This window comes from Cupressus sempervirens, chromosome 5 (assembly GCF_028749045.1).
Source record: "Cupressus sempervirens isolate cs-2001-9-10 chromosome 5, ASM2874904v1, whole genome shotgun sequence".
In the NCBI taxonomy this organism is placed as follows: domain Eukaryota; kingdom Viridiplantae; phylum Streptophyta; class Pinopsida; order Cupressales; family Cupressaceae; genus Cupressus; species Cupressus sempervirens.
In genome coordinates this window covers 745,381,324-745,393,348 of record NC_143122.1, presented here as the reverse complement: position 1 = coordinate 745,393,348, position 12,025 = coordinate 745,381,324, and positions in this window count along the sequence as shown.

Sequence of the window (12,025 nt, the reverse complement as noted above, 5' to 3'; positions counted from 1 at the left end):
GCAGATATTTAGCTTCTATCGAGATCCCAAGGTTAACAAAGAAAAGCTAATGTTTACCAAGCTCACTCGGTTATCAAAAGAAAAGTGGCAGAAAGTTAGCTTTTACCGAGCTCCAAAGGTTAGCAAAGGAAGATTAGTGCTAACCGAGTTCACTCAGTCTCCAAAGGATTTTTCCAAGATTTGCAGTGTTTACCAAGCTTCACTTGGCTAACACTAGAAAACCATTCTAGAGAAGTGGTTACTGAGCTTGGTCAGCCAGCAAAGGATTTCACTGTTTTGATATTAAGTTTAATTGCTTCATGTCGCCGACTATTGTAATGATTTTTTTTGTTATTGGAACCTATATTTAAGCCGACTTGATAATCTGAAAGGTATATATATAGATGTTCAAGTTGTGAATGTGTGTGTGTGTGTGTGTGAGAATGTGAATATATGGATAAGGAAGGAATAAGCGAATTGAGAAAATTCTTATGAAGGACTAGATATCCTAGAGGAGATACAAAGTTGTATTTGATCAACAAGGATCCAGTAAAATAGAACAAAGATCTATACTCAGAAAAAGATAAGTTGCATATCATTTAGGTCAATTCATTATTTCTTTCTAACCATTGTAGCAGTGACTTCAAATCTCTTAACAGATTTGGTTTAGCAGCCAATTGTAAATCCTCTAACAAGGTGGCAGTTTAGCTAAATTGTTCTCAAGACCTCTAACTAGGCCACTCCTAATAGGGTGATTAAATCCTCTAACAAGGTCACACCTAACAGTGTGTTTTGTAAACCTTTAATAGGGTTGGCTCCTAATGGGGCTCACTTCAGAAGAGTGAAAATTGGTCACTAGTTACTTGGTGGTTTTTCCCATATTGGGTTTCCACATTAAATCTGGTGTCACTTGTGTTCATTTATTTTAATCTTTGCAAGCATATTAATGACTATAAATGCTAGATAATCAGTAATTAGTTAATCTACTAAGTTACAATATTTCTGCACTATTTACCGAGTATTAGCAGTAAGTTAAGACATCTAAGGGATTTACTTTTGGGATTGATTTTTGTGGTAATTGATTCACCCCTCCCCTCTCAGTTACTTCATCTATATTTCCAATAGCATGAACATGTCAAAAAAGACTATTTGGTTTTGGATGAGACTCTTGAAAAATAAATTCCAGTGGTACCTAATTCTTAGCAACAATAGGTTATCCCACAAACTCTTGTAAGTGTTAGATGTTCTACTTGGTTGAGTAGACCTCCTGAAAGGTTTTATCCTTCTTTATACTCTATTTTATTGACTGATTCTGGTGAAGGAGAGGAGTATAAAGAGCCAATATAGGTAGGTGCTAGACAAGAGTGGAAACTAGGCATGAAAGAGGAGATGGACTCCTTTTTGAAAAACAAGACTTGGGACTTAGTCCCTTTACTTGAAGGAAAAAGAGCCTTGCCTAACAAATGGGTTTATAGGCTAAAGGAGGAAGATGGAGGAAAGAAAAGGTATAAGGCCATACTTTTGGTAAAAGGTTTTGCACAGAAAAAGGGTATATATTTTGATGAAATATTCTCCCCTATTGTAAAAATGACTTCAATTAGAACTATACTAAGTCTTGTTGCTGCAGATGACTTGCATCTTGAACAACTAGATGTGAAAAGAACCTTTCTTCACAAATATTTGAAGGAGGAAATTTACATGCAGCAACTAGAGGGATATGAGGTCAAGGATAAGGAGAATTTGGTGTGCAGGTTAAGGAAGAGTTTGTATGGCCTAAAGTAGACACCCCATCAATGGTATTTAAAATTTGATAGTTTCATGGCTGAACAAGGTTATCATAGGTGTCATTTTGATCATTGTGTATATTTTAAGAGATTGGATAATAGGAGTTACATTATTCTATTAATCTATGTTGATGACATGCTTGTTGCTAGGTCTAATATGCAACAGATAAATGAACTTAAACATAAATTAGCAAGGTCATTTCCTATGAAGGATTTGGATGCTACTAAGAAAATCCTTGGTATGAGGATCACACAAGATAGGAAAAATAGAACCTTGAATTTGTCCCAAAGTGAGTATATAAAGAAGGTATTGAAAAGATTTAATATGGAGGATGCAAAAGTAGTTAGTACACCTTTGGCTAGTCATTTTAGATTGACTAAGGAGATGTGCCCAAAGGCATAGGAAGAGGTAGATAAAATGTCTAACATCCCATATTCATTAGCAGTCAACAGTCTAATGTATGTAATGGTATACACACAACTAGATATTGCTCATGCAGTGGGAGTTGTCAGTAGGTATATGAGTAATCTAGGTATGGAACATTGGAGTGTTGTCAAATGGATACTTCAATATTTGAGAGGTACTACTACAAAGGCATTATGTTTCATAGGATCTAGTTCTACACTGAGTGGTTTTGTTGACTCTAATCTAGCTGGAGATGTTGATACAAGGAGGAGACTATAGTCAATTGGATTTATGTATTACAAAAGGTTAATGCACTTTCAACCATTGAAGCTAAGTATGTAGCTGCTACAGAAGCTAGCAAGGAGATTATTTGGTTACAATTTGTTCTAGAGGAATTAGTTCAAAAGTATGAAGATCGCCCATTATACAGTGATAGCTAGAGTGCAATTCATCTTGCAAAGAATTTTTCTTTTCATTCAAGGAAAAAATACATATAGCTTAGGTACCATTTTATATATGGACAACTATAACTTGAAAAGATTTGCACAAGTGATAATCTTGCAGACATGTTCATGAAGGTAGTCCCCAAGGAGAAGCCAGTTTCTGGCTCAATTTCTATTGGGCTTCTTGACTAATGATCTTAGAGATAATACACAAAAAAGGCTTTTATCTAGTGGGAGCCCCATGTGGTAGCATTATTGCTACAAGATTAGTCTCCAAGTGGGAGATTGTTGTTTAGGGTGGAATTTGATCAGTCCCCAAGTGGGAGAGTGTTAGTTTGTGGTGACTGATCAGAGAAGTACTGTACATACTTCATAATTATTTGGGAAAAAAATTCCACTCCTATTTTATCACACCTTATTTAGATAGGTTTATTGTAACCCTAAAGCAGGATATATCATATAAGATAGCTTAGGGTTAGGTATCAAGATAATGTGATGTATAATGAGATAGGTTGTTCTTGCAATGGTATTGAGCTGTAAGGGTTTGTACTATAATCACTGGATAATAAGAAAGGTTGGATGGCTGTGTAGGTGGATGTAGCCTAGGTTTTCGTTGAACCACATTAAATCTGCGTGTTATTTGTGTTCTTGTGGTTTTCTTCTTTTGTTTCTAAATTTAACTATTTATTCTTATATTGTTCCAGATCTATCAATTCCTAACATAATACACATTAAATACCATCATAGAAATATCAAAATGCTCAAAATAACAACATTTCCAATCCAATCCTTTATCCAACAAATAACTAAAAACTAATCTAGGATACCACAAAGTGATTAATCCTCCAAATGCCCCATTGCCAGGAACGTGAACATAATTCCAACTTTTCCATTTTGCAACTGTATTGTGAAATTTACTATCTAATAATTTTGACTCTTGCAATAAAATAATGCCACCCTTTTAATTCCCTAATAACTCTTTAATTCTACTTTTGTTAGCAGTATTTATGCCCCTAGCATTCCATGTAATGATCCTCATATTTCAGCTAGAGGACATCTAGTCCTTTTGGTAATTCTCTTAACTAACTTAAATTTATATTCCAAAGTAGATTGGATCCCCATAGCAATTTCTTCCTTGGCTTTCATGCTTTTAATTTTCCTACCACAAGTCTTAGGTGTATGAACAACAATTTGTTTTCACCAGGTGATTGCATAATTGAGAAGGTCTGTGAAAAATCAAATTTGACCTCCCCATCCTCCAAATTTTTACAAGTCTGTTGATCAACCTGAATACTAGAGTTCTTCCAGACTTTGTCTACTAAGCCCTAATTAAAACCATTATCCTCATGCAAAAAAAATGAATCCTGAATATTATCTTCTCTATTAATTTGATCAACTAGTATTTGAAATTGCTCTGAAACAATAAAATTAGATATCTCTGCTACCAAATTTAACATATCCTTTTCTACATTGTGTCCTAGATTAACACTCTTCATGACTGCTTGGCATTGTGGAATAAAATTTTCCAACAAAGAATTGTTAAACATGACTTGCTGGGTGATAATATCCTTACTAGACCATCTATAATCTACCATGGTTATAGTAGGATAAAATTTGATAAAAATCTCTTGATATATAGGATTCCAAACTAATAAATGAAGAACTTTATCAACATACTCCACGAATTTAAACTAATCCTTAAAACTTGAGCTATTATGAAAATAGGAAATTGCAGAGAAAATTGACATTTATCCATATTCCTTTTTTGAGATAAAAACTACTTATGAGACACTACCTCTAAGACTACCTTCTACTACAAGAGGAGTTGAGAGCTATGGTTTTTATCCATTAAGGAAAACTCTTGCTAGTTTGATCTCAAGTCTTCCACAATAGAAGTAAACAAAAAAAATCTCTTCTCCTTATTTATGACTAAATCTGCTCTAAATTTATCTCCCATATTATTGACCAAATCCCTAGCATTACTAAGATCCTACAAATGAAAGACATCTTGCATACCTTGATACTTTAAACTAGTAGACTAAATTGGAGGTGTTGTTGCATTTGAACTCTCTAAATTAGCCTCTACATGAGCCCCATTGCCAATCCAGCTTGATGATACCTCAGAGACCCCAACTTGAAATGGCTTTGATTCTTTCCAAAACTTACAATGTTTAACCAACATATAGTGGTCTTCACAAACCATAATCCTATCTATGTTATTACCACAACATTCTAAATTGAAATGCCCTAATGACAAAGCATATTTTTCAATTTCCTCTAGCCCTTGGACAATAATACTTTGATTCCATTTACCCAATTTCAAATGATAGATTAAATTAATAGGAATTGGTTTTTTGTTACTTAAAAGAATTCACACCCTAACCAATCTGAAGGTTTTCTCATAAAGGATTAAATCATGCTTAATAAAGACACCCATCTTATTTTCTATAAGCTCAACAATCTTAAGGTATCAATATTCCAAAGGTAAATCTAGAAATTCTACCCAATGTGGGAAGAAATTCACATCATTTGATTTTGGAGTGAAATTTGGTGTAAAATGATAAGTAGATGTGACAAAACCCTTATAGAACCACCCTTTAAATTTATGCACCCTATCCCTATGCATGGCAGAATAAAATAAAATTGTAAAAAAATTTGAAGCTAATTCATGAAACAAAATTTCTTTCATACCTTCCTAGTTTCCCTTAGCCCAATCTTGAATTTCTTGTCGACTTAATTGATTCTCTTGTATTTGCACTTGCAGTGCTATATTTCTCAAAAACTTCACGTGCAGCACCAATAACCTTTCTGGAATGGTGATTTCTAAATATTCTTGGCATTTTACAACATTTTTCTCTAATTTTTTCTTCCCTCCAAATTTGTTTGAATTTTGTAGTCTGTTGCAAACCCTTCACATTTTTGTGATCAGATTTTGGATTAAATGCAACTTGTCAAGAAGGCTCTATGTTCTTGCTGGCATTCTTTGATGAATAAGAACATTACCCCTCATTTTAGTTCTTCAAACACACAATCTCTGAAAAACCATCCCCACCACCACTTGATCTGCAAATTCCCCAATGTTCCTACCATTGAAAGGTGTTTCTCTCTCTTAAATATCAAATGTCACCTACTATTTCTCCTTACCCTTTTGGTTTAGATGAAATCTTAGATTTAAAAAGAAAAGCTTTGCTAGTTGTACCACTGCCTTTTTGTAAAAGATTTTGTCCCATGAAACATTTTGTTCTCCTCAAGATTCCTGATTTCTCCAACTTGTCTTTATTTTATTTTATAATTTATGCATTCTTTAATTAACTTACTAAATTCTAACTTATGCATACTAGAGTTTATTGTCTTTTATTATTATTATTTTATTTACATAATTATACAACTCCACTCTTTAACTCAAGCTTTAATTTGTCTTATTTTTATCAATTTTGAAGATAATTAAGATGATAATTCATTATTATTCTCTATTTTTGGATATTTATCTCAAATCAATTCATTTTTGTTGGTAAATAAAAAATGAGATCATTTTATTTAAATTAATTGATTTAGGTTGATTTAATTGTCAAGAAGATGTTGATATTTAGGAATTAATTAATTTTTGATAATTTTGTAGATGTTGATGAACTATGTAATTTTGATGATCAAATTAGATTAATGATAGAAATTGATTGTCATTTGGTTACAACTTTTTCTATTATGATCAATAATTCAGATTAGAGGTCCATGGATTAGGAGACCAATTTTGAGTGATTGTGCTTTCCCCCCTTGGAGTTGATGTGTGAGAAACACATTGATTCAAAGAACATTTGATGTTGAAACATATAATAGTTTCATATAAAGAGATGAAACTATTCCTTAGAAGGAGATACTAATTCTGAGCTTGATTGGATGAAGAAAAATTGAAGCTAGAAGAGCATAATAAGTTTGATATAGATTTTGATGAAACTCAATGTTTATCTAATGATGATGACAAGTTTTATTTGAATTAAAAATTAATTACTATTATGAGACTAAGTGAGATAATTGACTTGATATGGATCATGATGAGCAAATCATTATATTAAGAAGAAAATTTTAGATTGATATGGGTCTTGATGAAGCTGATATGTTCCTAGAGATATGATAATGATGCCATACATTAGCTTTTTGTGTAAGCGACTTAGTATTGTGTGTGTAAATTAGTGTGCCTATAAATGTAATAGAAAACTTCAATAAGACATTATTGTGTTAGTTCATAACCATCAAATCATACAAGTACAAGAAAATAAACTTAATAAAAGAGTCATATTGAACTCTATCTAACAAGAGTAAGATTAAGAATATATTTAGAGTGCTCTTAGAATTCAGATCCTAATCAATGCCATTACAATCCTAAAATGAGAGTTGAAATTTCATTACAAAGCAATTAACATAGTACCTTTGATGAGTAAATAAAATATAGATTTATTAATTCCACTATGCTATTGAAGTGTGAGCTAATCAACTAAAAGAAACTATGTAAATAGTTATAAATTTCTACAATAATTTCTTAAAGAAAGTGAGTGGGATTATTTGAGTTGAAGTCCATTCTTTTTATAGAATTTGAGAGGAAATAAGTGGTGTAGATCCAAATTTAAGAAGTAGTTAGGACTAACCCTTAAATTATCCATGTATTTCAACTCCCATTGGTCCATTCATAACTGACTTGTCTCCTTATGATAAATTATGATTTAGGAGATTTGTTAATTCCTTTAATTAATTAATTTAGCCAAGAGATTTAATGGGTTTTAATTACTTGCATAAGTCAAGATAATTAATGAGGGTTATGGATCAATTAATATTGATGGAATTCTTGACTAGGAATTTTGATTATTTTAATGAATTATGTCAGTAATTGGACAATCATACTAGCATAATTGAGGAGTAGGTTATTGTTTAGGAAAAATAGGGCTTTGAGTTCACTAACCCATTTTAGGGTGACTAAATTTTCCCCTATTTGAATCAATGTATGAGTAATGCATTAATTCAAAGAAATAAAAATGTTAAGATAAAAAAATAATATATATTTTTTATTTTAAAATTATAGATCTAAAAGAGTGATTAAGTTTCCAACTAAAAATCTATGATCATGATAGAAAACCCAAAAAACTTATTTTTCTCAAACTGCTAGGAATATTACGAATTAGTGGTAAAGTGTGTGGAAACTTTACAAGAAGATGGACATAATCCTAGGATACTATAGAAAAGCCAACTTGAATTCTTCACAAAGGTCTCAGTGAGTATTTTTTGTATCTTCAATAACATTTTGAACATATTGCTCCTACAAACAATAAAACTTAGTTGTTATTTTGGTTTGATGAGGGCTTTAGATTGAGAATAAACATTAAAATTGAGATATAAAACATGAAAGAAAGCAATATAAATATAAATATTAACATTTCTTAATGGAACTCTTGTTAGTAAGGATATTGTGTAGTGCTTGTGTGTTGTGATTGTTGAATTTGAAATGAAGGATGTAGGAAATCTCCACAATTATAATGAATCCATCAAAACCACATCATGGAGTCACTGATGTAAATTTTCATTACTAAATAATATGATGAAGGAAATAATGTAGATCTCCTCCCTTGATGACCAACAAAACACTAGATCTTGAAAAGGAAATGCTCACAAAGAATCCTTGAATCTTGAATGCTTAATGAATGCTTGATGGATTCTTAAAATTCCTTAAGAAATCTTCTATCTTGGGTGTTCTTGCATGTGTAATAATATATTTTGATTTCTAAATGTATTATGGATGTGAAAATGAGGTTCCTAGGCTTTATTTCATACTAGCTTTCAAACTCAAACAAATCAAGCTGATGAGGTAATTCAATTTTGAAAATTATCTCCCTAAGACAAAATGGCCTCAGAACCCAAAATCCTTGGGGAATGGGTCAAATTCTAGGGAATAGTTTAACCTAAGTTGATCTATTCTATACCAAGTCATTTTCTAGGGAATAGGTTCTCTAGGGTTGACCTATTCTAGAGTTATCTTGAAGAAGGAGGGCCTGAGGTTCTCAGAAATGATGCTAATTTTTTTTGAAAATAAGATATCAAATAGAAGAAAAATATGATTGAGCACAAATCCATTCATGGTCTATAATGTCACTAAAGGAAGTTATCTAAAAGGTATTAAATTATGGTTTCTTCCATTTTAAGATGGTACAGACACACAATGCATATGCAACCATAGATATGCCACGATGGCTATAATATATATATATATATATATATATATATATATATATATATATATATATATATATATATATATATATATACAACTATCATGGGTTTCATTTTTTACTTTTTAATGACCATCCTTATTTATAAAGAGTTACATTAAAACAATGAAATGTGAATATTTATATGTGCATTTTCTTTTTGGTGTCATCATTTTGTTTAATGACATCCAATTTCATCAATTTTATTAAAATATTTATTATTTGGTACATATCATGGAGGGTTTTCATTTTTTTGTTAAATGATTATCCTCATTCATGAGGAGTTAGATTAAAATAATGAAATTCTTCTTCATACATGCACTTTCATTTATTTGTCATTATTTATTTTCAAGTTGTGTTCAATGTTTTCTTTAATGATTGCATTATTTTTCTACATCACCTATGGTGTTTTCCTATCTCAAAGTCACTCAGGGTTTTAACTATATAATTAAATGTATATATGTATGCATAATTGTAACATATATATATATATATCTACACACACACACACACACACACACCCACACACATATACAAATATACATATATACATATGTATATATATATGTATATATGTATATATGTATATGTATATATGTATATATATATGTATGTATGTATACATCCAAGCACACACACATATATACATACATACATATGTGTGTTTGTGTGTGGATATGGATATACATATATATGTAGATACAAACACACACACACACACACACACACACACGGGTGCGCGCATGCACTTATATATGGGTGAGCCCACAATAGTTGGTTACACTTTTTTAGAGAAGGAAATCCCTCCAAATAAATGAACCTGCTTGATTTTAGTCATGGAGTCTCGATAGAAACTCCCCTAATACTTTCAATCAAAAGTAAAGTGTTTAGGTACTTTCATTTGAAAGTACCTGGTGAGTTTCGATCGAAATTAGCTAGGTACTTTTGATCGACAGTATTTAGATTAGAAAGTGGGGTTCTTAACCCCATGACCCCATCATTGTCATTGTTATAACTACTAATTTTCGTTTGAAGCGAGATGCTAGGTGTCTGACTCAGCAACCGACATTCCAGGTTGGTAATTTTTTTATTTTATATTTTTTTTAAAGTGTTTTATTATACTTTTATATTTTTAATATGTATATATGTCTATATCACACATATTGTATGTCTATATATATAGTATGCATATATCTATATTTTATGTTTGTATATATACACATTTACACATACATATATATGTATATACACATATATACATGTATATATATGTATATGTACATGTATATATATACACATACCTATATGTATGTATGTATGTGTGTGTGTATACATATATATGTGTATGTATATATATTTTCTCATTTTTAATGTATGCAAGTACACACACACATATATAATGTATAGATGTGTCTAGATTTTATGATATTGCACATGAAGCATATATATTCTTTTAGAACTACAAATATTCTATGTATATATATATGCTTTTAGAACTGCAAATATTCTATGGGTGTATATATATATATATAAGCATGCATATATAGGTAAGACAAAAAGACCATTAAAGTATAATTGCAATATCATGCACTATATTCAATGAGATAAGTGTTACATCACCCCCTTGATATATGTCCTAATTAATCAACTATACAATTAAATTGGTAAAATATTCTACATACATTCATTGAGATAAGTAATAAAGCGACCCATTAAGATGCATGTCCCAATTTAATCAACTACAAAATTCAAGTATCAAAATATAATGCATAAATTTAGTGAGATAAGTATTAAATCTACCCTTAAGACACATGTATAAATTAAACAAGAATGAATATTTCCCTTAATACATGTTCCTTCTAAAAAACAATGATTCATCTCCTTAAGACATGTCCTAATTTAATCAACTATGTGAAAATAATGTACTACAATATCATAAGCACATGCAATGAGAAAGCTATTAAATCATCCTCTTAAGACGTGTCCCAATTAATCAATTATAAATATACAGTATTCAATATCATGCATATTTTATATTCTTAATTATTCACTCAATTCAAGTGTATGAAGATTGCAAAATTTTGTAGTTATTTCCTTAAGAATTTTTATTCAATGCCATTTTCCTAGTATTAAATATCATAAAGTATTACAAAAGATCTTTATATAGAAGTATCACAAATGACCTTAGCACAAAAAAATATTTCATATGTGTGTGTGTGTGTGTGTTTTCATGCATATACACATATGAAATATATACATATACATATACACAGTTATTTGTGTGTGTATATGTCTATGTATGTGTGTGTGTGTACACACACACACACACACATATGCATGTATATTTTTGAACATGTATGTATACACATGTATATGTATATATGCCCACATATATATGCATTTACCATAATCCTACCTTTGACCCCTAAATTTAATAATAAAAAATAATGTGACACTAGGTCCCTTAACCATTATCTAAACACTAGAACCTAACAACTATTACCCAAATCTAAACCCTTTTCATGTGATATATAACCTATGACCTATGTATACATCCTAATTACTTAGACACATGCATAGTTTAAATACACATGTATGTATAGATTTAGATTGATAGATTAGGTACACACATATACACACATATGTATACATTTTCATACTAGATCTTGACATCCTACTCATCACATGCAAAATTACCCTATTCTATCTCATTAGTCTATCTTCCTCACCCCCTCCCCGCCCTCAGTAGCCTATCCCTATAGTAGGCTCCTAACCTCTCTAGAAGGTTCTTATTCAACCCCAACAATAGCCTATTCCACCATAGAAATAACCTATTCCATCTCACAAGCTATATAATCACACTAATTAGGAGATTCAAAGACTTTTGGAATCCCTCAGTAGTGGTACACACTCTAGCATATACAGTAGTACATGTTAGAGTATTTTGTGTAGCATGATTTACATTTAGGATGAGATTCACAATGCTTCTCCATCTAGTACACATATCATAAAGGTTGTACTTGATAGTAATAGATGATAGGTCTCTTCAGGTGTTTCTTTGCATGAGATACAATGCTTAGTGCCCAAAGACACCCTAAAGAAGGAATGTTTCCATCATTATGTGGTTCAAAAGTTTGTGAAGGGGTATCAAGTTACAAGTGT